This window comes from Mytilus galloprovincialis, chromosome 6 (assembly GCF_965363235.1).
Source record: "Mytilus galloprovincialis chromosome 6, xbMytGall1.hap1.1, whole genome shotgun sequence".
In the NCBI taxonomy this organism is placed as follows: domain Eukaryota; kingdom Metazoa; phylum Mollusca; class Bivalvia; order Mytilida; family Mytilidae; genus Mytilus; species Mytilus galloprovincialis.
Window position 1 is genome coordinate 56193807 of NC_134843.1, and position 14399 is coordinate 56208205.

The 14399-nt window shown below is 31.0% G+C and overlaps 1 long non-coding RNA gene across 1 annotated transcript; it reads right to left on the reverse strand.

Moving 5' to 3' along the window:
* Positions 1 to 6876: 6876 nt before the first annotated feature.
* Positions 6877 to 13727, reverse strand: LOC143079924 (uncharacterized). Its single transcript, XR_012979544.1, has 4 exons — positions 13662 to 13727; positions 12943 to 13029; positions 8804 to 8938; positions 6877 to 8215 (listed from the first exon to the last, which is right to left on the reverse strand). It is a non-coding gene; the product is annotated as an uncharacterized LOC143079924 (long non-coding RNA).
* Positions 13728 to 14399: the final 672 nt, after the last annotated feature.

Consider the following 14399-nt stretch of genomic DNA (forward strand, 5'->3'; position numbering starts at 1 on the left):
ATTCAAAAAGTTAAGTACCATGAGTTTCTTTGTTTTGGAAAACAGTGCGTTTCTGTAAAACTACATTTTAATTGAGTTTACATTGTATGATTCAATTCATGAAAAAATGTTTTAAAGTATCGAAAAAAGAAATAGAATAATAACTAGTTTGATTTACATTATTCCTGTTTATAGATATGTTTCGCATATGTATTTGCAAAACATAGCATTGAAATACACTTTAGTGCTGGGACTGTGAATATCCTGTAGAAGATATCAGATTTACTAGTTACTGTCAGATGACCTTTTCGATTATCTACATTGTACATGCATTTTGATTTTATTCTAAATTAAGATGATTTTATAGACATTTCGAATTTACTATGTTCATGTAAACACATCATTATAGCTGTAATAAAACCTTTTCCTTTGTTGTCTGCAAAACATAATAGTAAAATATGCATCATACAGATTTAAAGATTAAGCCTTCTGATTTTTATTCAACATGATTTTCGTAGGTAAAAATCATTAAAAAAGAACGTACCATGCATCTCCAGCTTGATTGATGTTGTCCTGTCATACATAACGGTAACGAACCTATTAGTATAAATTCAAATCAAATAGGTCAAAACATAACAAATACCAATGAAAATGTAACGAACATATATTTTTCTGTCTGTGTATTCTTTAATCTGAGAAAAACATGACCTTGTGCAACTACACTATAGTGTAAAACAATTATCAGTCCGTTTAAAATATTTGATCAGATATTACATAATGATGATGCAAATAAAAAAGTATAACAAAAATACCTTAGTCAAAAGTAGATTCAAAAAGAGGAAGTCCACAAAAACTGACAAAATCTAATGTTATCAACCAACTGTTGATATATCATAGTACAGCTATTTAAGGTAGTACATAACACTACAGGGAGATAACTCTGTAAAGGCAGCTTAACGTTTTAATTACGTTGTGTTGTACAAGGAATATGAAGCTTCTCAATGATCAAAATTGGTGTTTGTCAAATTGCTATATACACTACAAAAGTCAAAAGACCAGTTTTTGTCTGAATTTGCATGAATTTTTACTTGACATTCTTAATTTGTCTAAATAATATTTAAAAAATCTTGACATAGTATTAATTTGTCTAATAAGATTCTTGATTATTCTTGACAAGTGTCTTGACAGTATGAACATTGTCTTAAAATTTCTCGACACTTCCTGTATCATCTATTAAGAGTCTTGATTAGTCTCGACCAATTCTTGACTGTCTTAAATTTGTCTCGATCTGTCTTGACATATTCTTGACATTCTTAATAATGTCTTAATATGTCTTGACATATTCTTGACATTCTAAATAATGTCTGAATATGTCTCGACACATTCTTGACAGTCTTAAATATGTCTTGACACTTTCTCAACAGTATAAATTTCGCCTGAAATGTGTACAGACTTATTCTGCAATGTTTATGACATTCTATTGCTGTTATATACTCCTTTTTATCATGGCTAAACTAAACTTTGAAGAATCAAGGATTAATTTGGTATAGTAAAATACCCTTTTGGTTCACCTAAGTTGGAATTCCCTGAATAATCCCCCATGTAGTTTAGTTTTGATTGTTTTCACTTCTAATATAAGTGGAAAAAACTGACAAACATCATTTAAATTTTTGCAAAATATGCTTTACTAGAATAGGTGTCTTGTAGGCAGTTTATAATGTGACCATGTGTCTCTTTTGGATCCCACAATTCATCTTTTAGGTTTGTGGGGCTTAAAAAAAAGAAGGGGGGGGTACATGTGAATGTAGGAAAAAAAGTCACGGAAAAAAAGTCACGGAAAAAAAGTCACAGGAAAAAAAGTCACAGGAAAAAAAGTCATTGGAAAAAAAGTCACAATTTATATTTTGTATGAAAACTGTCATATGATCTGCACTTATATATTGGTAATGACTTTTGTCTGTGTGTGGATTTTTTTCTGCTGTTCATGTGCAAGTATGGTTTTGTGTTTTTGTACCCCATATCCTTTTGTTTTATTATAAAATTTAGAATGTAAATAGGGAATGTGCCAAAGAGACAACAACCCGGTCTTCAATGTCATTCAAAGGATTTTTTTTGTAATGTTACTGATACATGTTTTGTTGTAATTATTTTTGTTTCATGTGTTTTTACATTAGAAGCAAATTAGACAGCTTAGCATATGTTTCTACAAAAGCAAAAGAAAACCGGTACAAGCTCGTGAACTGATACAATGTTTTGTTGTAATAAGTTTTGTTTCATATCTTTCTTGAATGATGCTAGTTATAGACAGCTAAACGTATTTTTCTACAAGTCTTATGCTCTTTTTCTTTGGAAATTACACTTAAAATCGCAAAGCAAAAGAAAACCTGTACAAGCTCGTGTATTGATATATTAAAAAACATTTTATATACTTCTTTCAAATAATTTTATTAATTGTGACTTTTTTTCCTGTGACTTTTTTTCTTGAGACTTTTTTTCCTGTGACTTTTTTTCCTAGAGGTTTTGTGACTTTTTTTCCTGTGACTTATTTTCCGTTGACCGTACATGTAGGTCAAAAAATTTGTTCTCATCTTGATTAAAAAAACTTATTCATTTTATAGAACAACTAAAAAAAAAAAATTATTCAAATTTGAGTGTTTAATTTTATAATTTTTCATCAAAATGATGATTTTCATCATTTTCATCTATTAACAAAATTTTGAAATTGTAGTGGCATGGTTGGTCAACTGATAAGTTGTATGGCTGATTACAGTTAAATTAGTAATTTCTATTTAACAGTTGTGTGTATTCTGGGGTATGAATACCTTAATTTTATGGGGAACATCCTGTCATTGTGTAATACTTAATATATATTCCAACAGATGACATTACACATATGTTTCATCTGTTAATGAATGATTTATATATCATCATAATTTGCTATTCATATAAACCACATTTTTGTACAATAATTGTTTACCATATTAACATTGAATATTATGAATGTAGAATAAAATATGTCTACAGAATGATTGGTTTAAATCATTTAATTTATAAGATTTAGGAATTAAAATTTGTAATTTTTAAAAAAAACCACATTTAAATTGTTTTATATCAACACACCCACATCTAAATTATTTTATACATTAAATTTTATAGCCACATTTGCATTTGTAAAATATTTTGATACCCAAATTTTCAATTATTTTACATGCCCAACTTTCATTTTTTGTTGTAAGAAGTGTAACTTGAAACAACAGTATATTATGTAAAGAGAAATAAAGATTAAAGTTATATCATGACTATTGGTCATGATTTGTAAAAGTGAGAACTGTCAAGTAAATTTAAGACACAATTCCAAATGTTCAGAATATGTCAAGCCATACTGAGAAAAAATAAGAATGTCAAGAATATGTCAAGAAATTTTAAGACAGTATTCAAATGTCAAGAATTTGTCAAGAAATTTTAAGACCATATTCAGAATGTCAAGAATATGTCAAGTAAATTTCATACAAATTTGATATAAATGAGAATTTGTCAAGAAAAATTAAGACACAAGTCATACTTTTTGAGAATGTCGAGTAAAAGTTCATGCAAATCAAGACAAAAACTGGTCTTTTCAGACTTTTAGACTTTTGTAGTGATAACCAGTGTAATTTTTCTGACAAAACGGTTAGTTCAATTTTTTTTTTAATTTTTACATTTTTGTTAAAGTGTCAAAGTAAATACTTTGACAAAATTTTATGAAAATTAAACGAGCCAAATTAATTTTAGTGAAAGTGTTGGGTACCACCTTAATAATGGATTTTGATAAATTTACAATTTTGCTTCATGCAAATGAGAATAAGTTAAGTATTGATTACAAACAAATGACTTGTTGATTATCGAAATGAAACAACGGAAATTGAATACATGTATTCAGTGGTGGATACAGGATAGGCCGTACAACCCCATTTGATCTTTGATCGCGAACAAAATATAAAAGATTCATGTTTTTCACAATCAATATGATGTGCTAGCATAAAATCGTGCAAATGTTATTTGCATCGGTCCGCTCGGCAAGATTTATAACATTTTTTTTTAATAACGCTCCCAACCCGTTTACAAAAAATGATGTAGGGGATAAGACATAAGTGTTTGGACCCTTAATTACAACTTCACAAAGCATAATAAATCTATCTTATCGCGTCAGTCGAATCTAAATAGACAGTACTGTTTTAAATATCTGTTACTGTGTTATTTAGTACAGGGTTTCTAACTTGTTCTGTTTCATGAAAATGATAATATATGAAGATCAAGATGTTGACGACAATTTACCCATAACATTTACGGGCAAATATTAAATATAAAAAAAAATTGGCAAAATCAAACGTTAAGCCGGAATTTTAACGTGCTAGTTAATAAGGTAACAGGCACCAAAAGACATGTCATCCTACCGGATGTGATTATTCGGAATCGATCAGTCATACCTCCAAAATGTCACATCAGTTTAGGGAAGAAGCATTAAATATCAAATTTCAAGTTAATGTTTCAAGTTGACCCAGAAGTCGATTGAACTTTTGACCTTCAGCAAACAAGCTACAGTGTACTTGCACAAGATCATGTTTTTCTCTACCTGTCAATGACTTCTTAACACTAAATCCATTGGATGTTGGATTGAAATTGTAGCCTTAGATACATGATTTGTTGTATTAGTTGTCATTGTCTTTGAACTAACTGTCAGTAACTGCGAGTACTATCAGATATATAATTTGTGGGGTTTTTTTTTTTGCTGTTAGGGATGTTCGAAACCCTTCCACGTCCTGTCTGTATTTTTGTTAGATGGTGTTCTGCTTTGTATCGATCTGATGAGTAAATCCCTTTTTAACAGATTTTTATAGTTTGTTCTTATGTTGTGCTGTAACACCACTATTTCAGATTTAAGGGGAGGGTTCAGCACTTACAAACATGTTTAGCCCCGCTACATTCGTTTTGTGCATCTTCCAAGTCAGGAGCCCGTAGTTCATTGGTTGTCGTTGGTTCATGTCTGTCATTTTTGTTTTTCATAAATTGTTCTGTTATTAATTAAGCAGTTAGTTTTTTCCAATTGCATTGATTCATATTTTTTATGTTGGGGCCTTATAAAGCCGACTATACGGTATGAGTTTTTCTCATTGTTGAAGGCTGTACGGTTGCCTATAATTGCTTACATCCACTCAATTTGAACTTTGCTGGATAGTTGTCTCATTGGCAATCATACCACATCCCCTTATTTTTATATACATGTGACTACCGAGGCGTAATTCTACTAATTGAGGACAACAGACATACGAGAAACTATTAAATTTGGTGGAAACATTATTCATTTTATTTGTAGGCCAACACATGATAAAACTTTACATTTTTTATGACTTAAAAGAGGGACGAAAGATACCAAAGGGACAGTCAAACTCATAAATCTAAAACAAACTGACAACGCCATGGCTAAAAATGAAAAAGGCAAACAGAAAAACAATAGTACACATGACACAACATAGAAAACTAAAGAATAAACAACACTAACCCCACCAAAAACTAGAGGTGATCTCAGGTGCTCCGGAAGGGTAAGCAGATCTTGCTCCACATGTGGCACCCGTCGTGTTGCTTATGTGATTACAAATCCGGTAAATAGTCTAATTCGGTAGGTCACATTCATTCGAAACGCGCGTCTGGCGTACTAAATTATAATCCTGGTACCTTTGATAACTATTTACACCACTGGGTCGATGCCACTGCTGGTGGACGTTTCGTCCCCGAGGGTATCACCAGCCCAGTAGTCAACACTTCGGTGTTGACATGAATATCAATAATGTGGTCATTTTTTTTATAAATTTCCTGTTAACAAAAGTTTAAATTTTTCGAAAAACTAAGTATTTTCTTATTCCAGGCATAGATTTCCTTAGCCGTATTTGGCACAACTTTTTGGAATTTTGGATCCTCAATGCTCTTCAACTTTGTAATTGTTTGGCTTTATAAATATTTTGATATGAGCGTCACTGATGAGTCTTATATAGACGAAACGCGCGTCTGGCGTACTAAATTATAATCCTGGTACCTTTGATAACTATCATGAAAGGGAAGGGGATTGTAGTTACGACGTAAGGAACATATCCGATAACATTTGTGAAACGGTTATTCCATAACGGTCAACCAACTCGTGATGGCGTCCGTAAAATTTACGAAGGGATGATTTCAACTTCACCATTTGGAACTCTTGGTTTAAAAGCTTCCTTGTGAGCAGTAACCCTCTATCGAGAAAATCATGATAGGAAATGCAAGCACAAGAATATCGTATCAATTGGGAGATATATACCCCGTATGCAGGTGCTGCTGGAATGTTGCTACTTAGAAATGGAAAGTTCACAATTGGAAAGCTGAAATCATCTCTTTTGTCATAAAGTTTTGTTTTCAACCGACCCTCATTGTCCATTTCTAGATGTAAGTCAAGATATGAAGCCGACTTAACTGTATCTGTAGTATTCTTTATCTCCAATTCGATGGGATAGATGCGTTCCACATAGTCACCAAATTTTGAATTGTTTAGTGAAAGAACGTCATCTATATAGCGGAAAGTAGAGTTAAAGGATATTGCTAACTTCTTATAACGGCATAATGGTCTTAAATTTGCTGTCTTTGCATGTCACTTATATTCTCAGCTAGACTTCTCTCATCCCATCGCAAAACCTGTGTTAAATGAAGTGACCCTTTGGCTATGTTGGATGTATAAATGCGCAACCACGTCCGATTGAAATAAAACTCGGAACAAGTGGCTGAACCACTGTTTCACTCGAGTGTCTAAGAAACTGTTAATATCAATATAGACAAAAACTAACACAAGCGATATTACATTGTACATTTTTCATGAGAAATAAAAAAAAAACGTTAAGGGAATGAACATTTATTCTCTCCTACACGTGGTTGGGTACTACAACCGTGACTTAAAATTTATATGTATATATAACGTATATTCATTGTATATATTAATATAAATAAACTGTATACAATACATACATTGTACGTCAAATATCTAGAATTTTTATAAGAAATAGAAATACAAACATGCATATATGATGCAACTCATTACATTACAATTATAAGTAAAGACAGCTTCAAATACGAGTTGAGAATATAAAGACATTCATGTAGGAAACAAAATATAAAGATATGATAGATAAAATAAATGCATCCAGAATTCCAGATTATAAAGCAAACTAAGTGCATGAATTTATATTGCGATTGGTTTGTACAATTTGCATAAGTCATCCGGTTTGTAGAAATTAGGATTTGCCAACGGGTTATAATCGGAAAATATATGTACATTCCAAAATAATAAATAAAATAGTCGAGCTTTAAAATAACAATTCAAATAGTAGCTGTAAATATACATTTTCAACTGGCTTCTTCTATTCACAGTCAATTATTTCAATTCAAATGCAAACACAAATTCAGCAACAGTCTTTTGGTGACCCGGCAGTCAGCGGTCTTAGGTTTATGTATTGCTGGTTTTTTTTTTAAAGCAACTTGTTTTATTAATCCCTTGGTATCTTGTTTTGTTATCAATTTTTCCCCAACTAGGTTGTAATACTGATCAATACCATAGTTAATGAACTAGATATAAACTAGAATATGTAAATTCCACGTTTTTCAAGTTTTTATCGATCATTTTTTTTTTCAGTTTGAAAAAGAAATAAAATTTGAACAATATCTATCTGTGAACTATGCGCAGATTGCAAAAAACCCTACTGTCAAATCTGTGCAATTTATCATTTCAAATACAACACAAAACATCGTATGTGTCAAATAAAACATGTTGCTGTCAGTAGAAAAAAGGATTAATTGCGAAAAATGTGTCAGCAAACTGGCAAAATTTCTCTTAATTGGACGAATAATTACATTTCACTTCTTATGGAATTATAGGTAATAGGAAATGGTTGATTTTTATCTACAGCAGATGCAGTTGGGTGTCCGAACTGCTGTGCGTTTATGTTCTGTTGCTGTTGATCATCTCAAATGATTGTTGTTGCTGACCGTAGAATGCTTGTGTTGGCATCTGATTTCCATGTGAATGACCTGCTTGTGCCGACTGTTGACCATAGTACCCTTGCATTTGTGGCATCCATATTTGATGGCATCCTTCCTGGTTCCCTGTATGTATTTGAGTGTTTGGCATATTATTACTCATTTCAGATTGAGATGTGTTGATATATATGACCCCTTGTAGCTGAAAAATATAGAATGAGTACATATATAACGGATTTTTCACACATATCTATCTCAAAAGTCTGTTAATTGTATTAAAGTTCTGTTTGTATGTGTAGCCCTTGTACTTTTATCTGTTAAATGTTCGATATTATCATTTATTGTTATTCAGCAGGATGTAACATGAAGTAAGATGATGATTTTCACTTGTGACCAATTGCTTTTTTTATATTTTTATTCTATGAGTAAAATAGCTTTGCATCTTATCTTTTTTGTTGATTACTACTACATGTTCTAACATTCAAATGTTAAGCATACTACAACAGATCAACGAAATCGCGGGTCTGTAATTGAATTAAAGGACCTTCTCCTTACTATTATTCTGTATTTTTAGTATACTCATTGTCATTTGATAAAATCATGCTGATTATAAAAGAGGGACGAAAGATACCAAAGGGACAGTTACATTCATAAATCTAAAACAAACTGACAACGGCATGGCTAAAAATGAAAAAGACAAACAAACAACAGCACACACGACACAACATAGAAAACTAAAGAATAAACAACACGAGCTGCACAGCTAGCTAAAAACATTAGTTATACTTACAATTCCCGTATTGAGCTGTGAGCAACAGCAACAGTGTGATGCAGCAACAATTGATATGATGAATTCGATGAAAGAAAATATAGCTAGAAGGGAAGAGACTCCAATAACGCTGCCGGTATTTGTAGAAAAAGCAACCTAAAATCAAAATCCTAAGTTAATTTAAAAAAAGTATTAAGTAAATTTTTAAATCTTTAATGTTATTCCTTTTTTCTGCTTTAATATAATTATTACGGTGTAATGTTATTAACAGGCCTCTGGTACTAATTAACAGACCTTGATACATGTAGTTTCTAGAAGAAAACTATATAGACAAGACAAGACAATAATTTATTTAATTCTCACCTCTTCATGATATAAAACATACAAATAGTTAATAAAACAACATCATAAAACATACAAGAGCCACTCTAAAACGAGTTATGAGAGACTATCTCAAATGTATACACATTATTTACACTAAAATTAGCTATATAAGATGATTAACTTGTGTCACATTTTTTTTGCTGATTTGAACAAATAAAAACTATTTTAAATAAACCAAGAGACTCACACCAAGCCCAGTCTTTAGCTTATAACCCCACTATTAGGGAAAAAAATAACTAAGGAAATATTCAATTAGGAAAATTAACACGGTGTTTAATATCAATAACTCTGATTACTTAGCTTGAATCCCTATTTCTATATGTACTATTTTTCGCAAGTAAACCCAAACAGTGCCTTTTATTCTATTATAAAAAAATTAAACTTAATATAATCATTAAACATCATCGTCTTCAATCAAAGTGTACAATCATGTAATTTCTGAAATTGTTTATAATCTCACCTTATTTCATTGATTTTGTATTTACATTGTGTCAGAGATAAAACGTACTCGTTTAGTGTATATTCACTTAGCATATTACCTAACGATATCAAGATATTTGTATTTAGTCAAATCTTAACCGAAATTTGTGACATAATTAGAATTCTAAAATTTATAAAATGTAAACAACATGTCGAAAGATTTAGGCTTGAAATAAATATATTTTTGAATAGGTTAATGCAAGCACACGAGGTGTATAGTGCCTTATACGATTACAGGTTTGTAATGTTTAACAACCATATTATATTAGTGTGTAAACACGTTAATTATGAGCTTTGAAAGTCAAGTAGTTCGAACATTTTTCTGAGTAGGTGTTAAAACATTTCAAACAAATATTCTTTACTGTGGTTAGTATTCATTAGTCGTCAGTATCTATATATTAACAACTTGTAGTTAGATTGATAATTGATAATCTTCCTTTAAGGTGGCGCACAAATTCGCAGCTTAATAATTTGATTGATGTATCATTTGTATACAAGAGTTATATTCCTTTGAACTATGAGTCTATGTTCAATTTCATAAAGTCAATATGTTGATTGTCTTACTAGAACAGGGTTATAATTTTATCTTATACATGTAGTTTGTTTTTATTGAATTTAAAATCGTTACAAAATCTGTGATGTACTAGATACTCGTATTTTTCATTAGTTTATGAAAGACATTTATGTATATCTATAATTTCTTCTATTTGTTTTGAAATGTTTCAAATTGATATATACCAATATAAAAAAAAATATTTTGTTATCTTATAAATATGTTTTTGTTATCTATAAGTATTCATACCGCGTTTATACGTCTAAAATAAGCAAGGTGAAATCTTCCTTCATAATCACGAACTTTCGTAGAGCGATGAGACAAACTGCTCTAAATCACAGATCACAGGCACTCGCTTCAGAAGAAAACTTTCCTTTATTCATGCATTGAATGCTTCTTTTTGTAACTTCATTGAGGTGTAAAAGCGTTGACCGAAGTACATTTTGTATGAAGCGATTCATTCTAAAAATGTGCGCACGGTCAACGCTTTTACAACCCTATGAAGTTACAAAATTAAGCATTCAATACTTATAATTACATTTTTAGCTATGATCATAAAAACAAGAATTTTATATCATTTTTATTTAATTCACCTGTGCACTTTATTGTAGGACCACGTGTTATCATGAATGGTAAGTTTTATTGAGTAATGCAATTGCTTAATATATAACGCGTAATGTGCAGTTAGCCAATCAGAATAAAGTATTATAATGAAACATACATCTAATGTAATTATTATACCTTAATATATATACCATTAAGGTATATAGGGGGAAATATTCTGAAACAAGTGACTATGTCACAGAAAAAGCATCTTTCAAGTATTCATGAAATTGCTCTCTATTAAAGCCATATCCTGGAAATTATTTAAAAAACTGTTTTCCTACTTTTAATTTGAGGTACAGTATGCCGGTGAAAAACTTTAATTGTGCTGTCAAGAATACACTGTATCAAGTTGTGGTATGCATCAAAAACTGTCCAACAGCATTCGTCATTCTACTCGTAAAGTTATTCGTTTCTGAGATCGATATGGTGTATACCAGAACTCAAATGAAGCAGAAAGCTTATATGTAACTTATCTGCTTTAGTCGATTCTTTAAGACAAATACATGAAAAAAGTGTAATAAAGCCTAACACAAACACACATACGCACAAACACAAACAGTACACCATAGCCAACACTTTTCCAAAAACTTCTAACTGATGCCGAATGCTAGAGTGTAAAATTTTAATTTGGACGTACCCAAAACAATTCGAATTTTTCTGAAAAAGACTATAAATTAAAACAGAACTATATCATCTTCCCAAAATTATTGAATGTTAGGAAAATTTACCAGAGTTATCTTACTTTAATCACAGAGAGGGGAAAGCAAACAATTTTTAATTTAAGCCTAATTAACATTAAAACAATTTTCCACTTACAAATAAAGTTACCTTATTGACATATAAGGACGTTGTAATTTTATTAGATATTATGATTTTTTATGACAATAGAGAAACATGCTAATTCACTTGTTTGTATTCATATGTCTTTTGTTGAGTAATGCCATTTCAATAGTGTGTCTTTCTATGTTGTAATGTTGCACTACTGTTTCAGGTTAGAATGACAATTTGCGTCTGTAAAAAAGTTTCAACCAGCTGCATTTGTTTCCTTCTGTTCTAAGTGAGGAACATGTTGTTCAATAGTTGTCCTTTGTTAATGTGGCTCATAAGTGCTTCACGTTTCTCCTTTTTCATATAGATGAGACCGCTGGTTTTCCTGTTAGAATGGTTTTTCACTACGTAATTGTGGAGTCCTTCAAAGCTAGTTGTTCGATGTGAGTCAAGGTTCCATGTCGAACACCGTACCTTTACACTTAATCCATTGGATGTCGAATGTGTACTGATTGATTCAGTCTTAAAGTCAAGATTTATTTTATTAGTTGCTAGTGCTTTTGAATTAGCTCTCACTTACGGCGAAAACTCTCAGATCAGTAGTTTGTGTCTCTTTGTTGTTGGAATATTCAGTTACCCGGCCACGTCTCCTCTGTTTTTGTGCTAGATGCATTTCTATTTGTATCAATTTAAATAGGTAAGCCTTTTCAATTGATTTTTATTGTGCGTTCTTACGTTATAACATTATACTACTGTAAGGTAAGGAGAGGGTTGGGATCCTGCTAACAAGTTCAACCCCGCCACATTATGTATGTTTGTGTCTGTCCAAATCCATAGCCTTTTATACAGTGGTTGTCGTTTGTTGATTAGTTTTATATTTGCTTATCGTTAATTTTTTGTACTTTATCTTTTGGATTGTTTTACATTTGTTACTTCGGGATTTTTCATAGCTTACTGTAGTGCAGTTTAATAAACGCAAAGGATGTTATTTTGAAAAGGCAAGATTATTCTCTTGGTTTTTTTTTCTTTTCTATTGTTTACTAAGAATTTATTGCCTCAACATGGTAGTTTTTTAAAGTTCGACTTATCTTTTTTACCTTTAATCGTTATTTTTTTTAACACTTAATGAACAAGATTTTCTATCTGACAGAACACATTTAAATAACAACTGCTTTAATACATGCGTATTTAGTACTTAAGGAATTTTCGTCGATGTTTAGAGAGTACAAACATATCTACTCATGATTTATGCATACACCATTTTTTTTTCATTTTCGTTTGTCGAAGAAAGAATTAAACAATAAAAACAGGAATAAATAGTGTCCGCAATAATTGGATGATCTACTTGATGCTGTTTCATAAAACTTACAATAAGGGCTCCGATAACTGCTAAACTAAACACAGTGGATGAAAACACAACTGCTGATATTATATTACAAACCAGAAATGCTATGGTCTACAAATTAAAAATGATAGTGTTATTCGGAATTGACCTAATCAGACATTATCAAGACAGAAAGACAGATAATGGAATGCATTCATAATTAATTTTCTGTAATAATCCTCATAATTTTGACAGCTGTCTCTATTGCATGTATGCACAGTGTCCTTATTTTATATTAATTTCAACGTCTATCTGTGTTTTTCATTAATAAGCATTCATTAATGTTATTATGTATTCCTCTCACGTAAAGGTGATATTTTAGCGGTATTTTCAACATTGTCCTATAATCCTAAGGTTTTTCTAGCCATAAAAGCAGGTTCAACCATGTTTTCTTAAAATGAGTTGTACAAAGTCAGGATTATAACAGTTGTAATCAAATAGTCAGTGTCTGTGTATGCTGGTTTTTTTTTCGTAGCAGTTTAGTTTCTGTTGATTCCATGTTTTCCTTCTCTGGGTTTCAGTTTGTGAAGCGGATATCTTGTAAATAATCAATTTATGGAACAGCAGTTTACTACTATTGCCCATATACTATCATGATATAATCTAAAATTATATGAGAAACCCATAATTCATAAGTAGTTTTGAAACGATTTATTTTTTTAAATTGTTATTAACTATAAATTAGTAATGTGTGAAGTACGTACTAAGTATCTCCAGCTTGATCGACGATGTTCTGTCATACATAAGGGTAAACAACCTGTTAGTATAAAATGAAAATAAAAAGATGAACAAAAAAAGGTGAATGAAACCTTAAAGTTAAGAAATAATATCCTTTCTCGCAATCGCTTTTTGTGTTTGATAATAACTAAAGAGTTAATGTTGATATAACAAGAATGCATTTTAGATGATATCGAATTATTACTTTATCACAATAAATTGACCGTGCAATGATCCTCAATATCGTTTTTACATGACACGGACATCAATAAGGTTATATTAGACTTGTCTATCTAATTGGCAAACTCCATGTGCATTGAAGTGTATTCATAAGTCTTGACTTTTCTGTTTCACCTCGAATCACGAGCAAAACGCGTGTGAGGTAAAAACTAAAAAAACTTAGTATTAGGACGATTTACTTATTTTTATTTGAATTTAGCATAATTGTTAGATTGAGTTTGTCCAAGGTCAAATGAAAAAAGTAAATATTCAATATGTTAAAACAAGTTCTCTTTTGGTATAAGACATTTAAATAAGTGTCTGTTTTATAAAGAACATTTCAACAAAATTATGTGAAAGATTACCAACATATCGTGGGAGCCTCGACGGCCAAGTGGTATAAGTACTTACTACTGTAATCACTAGTCAATAAGTACTTACTACTGTAATCACTAGTCAATAAGTACTTACTACTGTAATCACTAGTCAGTCAACACTGAGGTTGT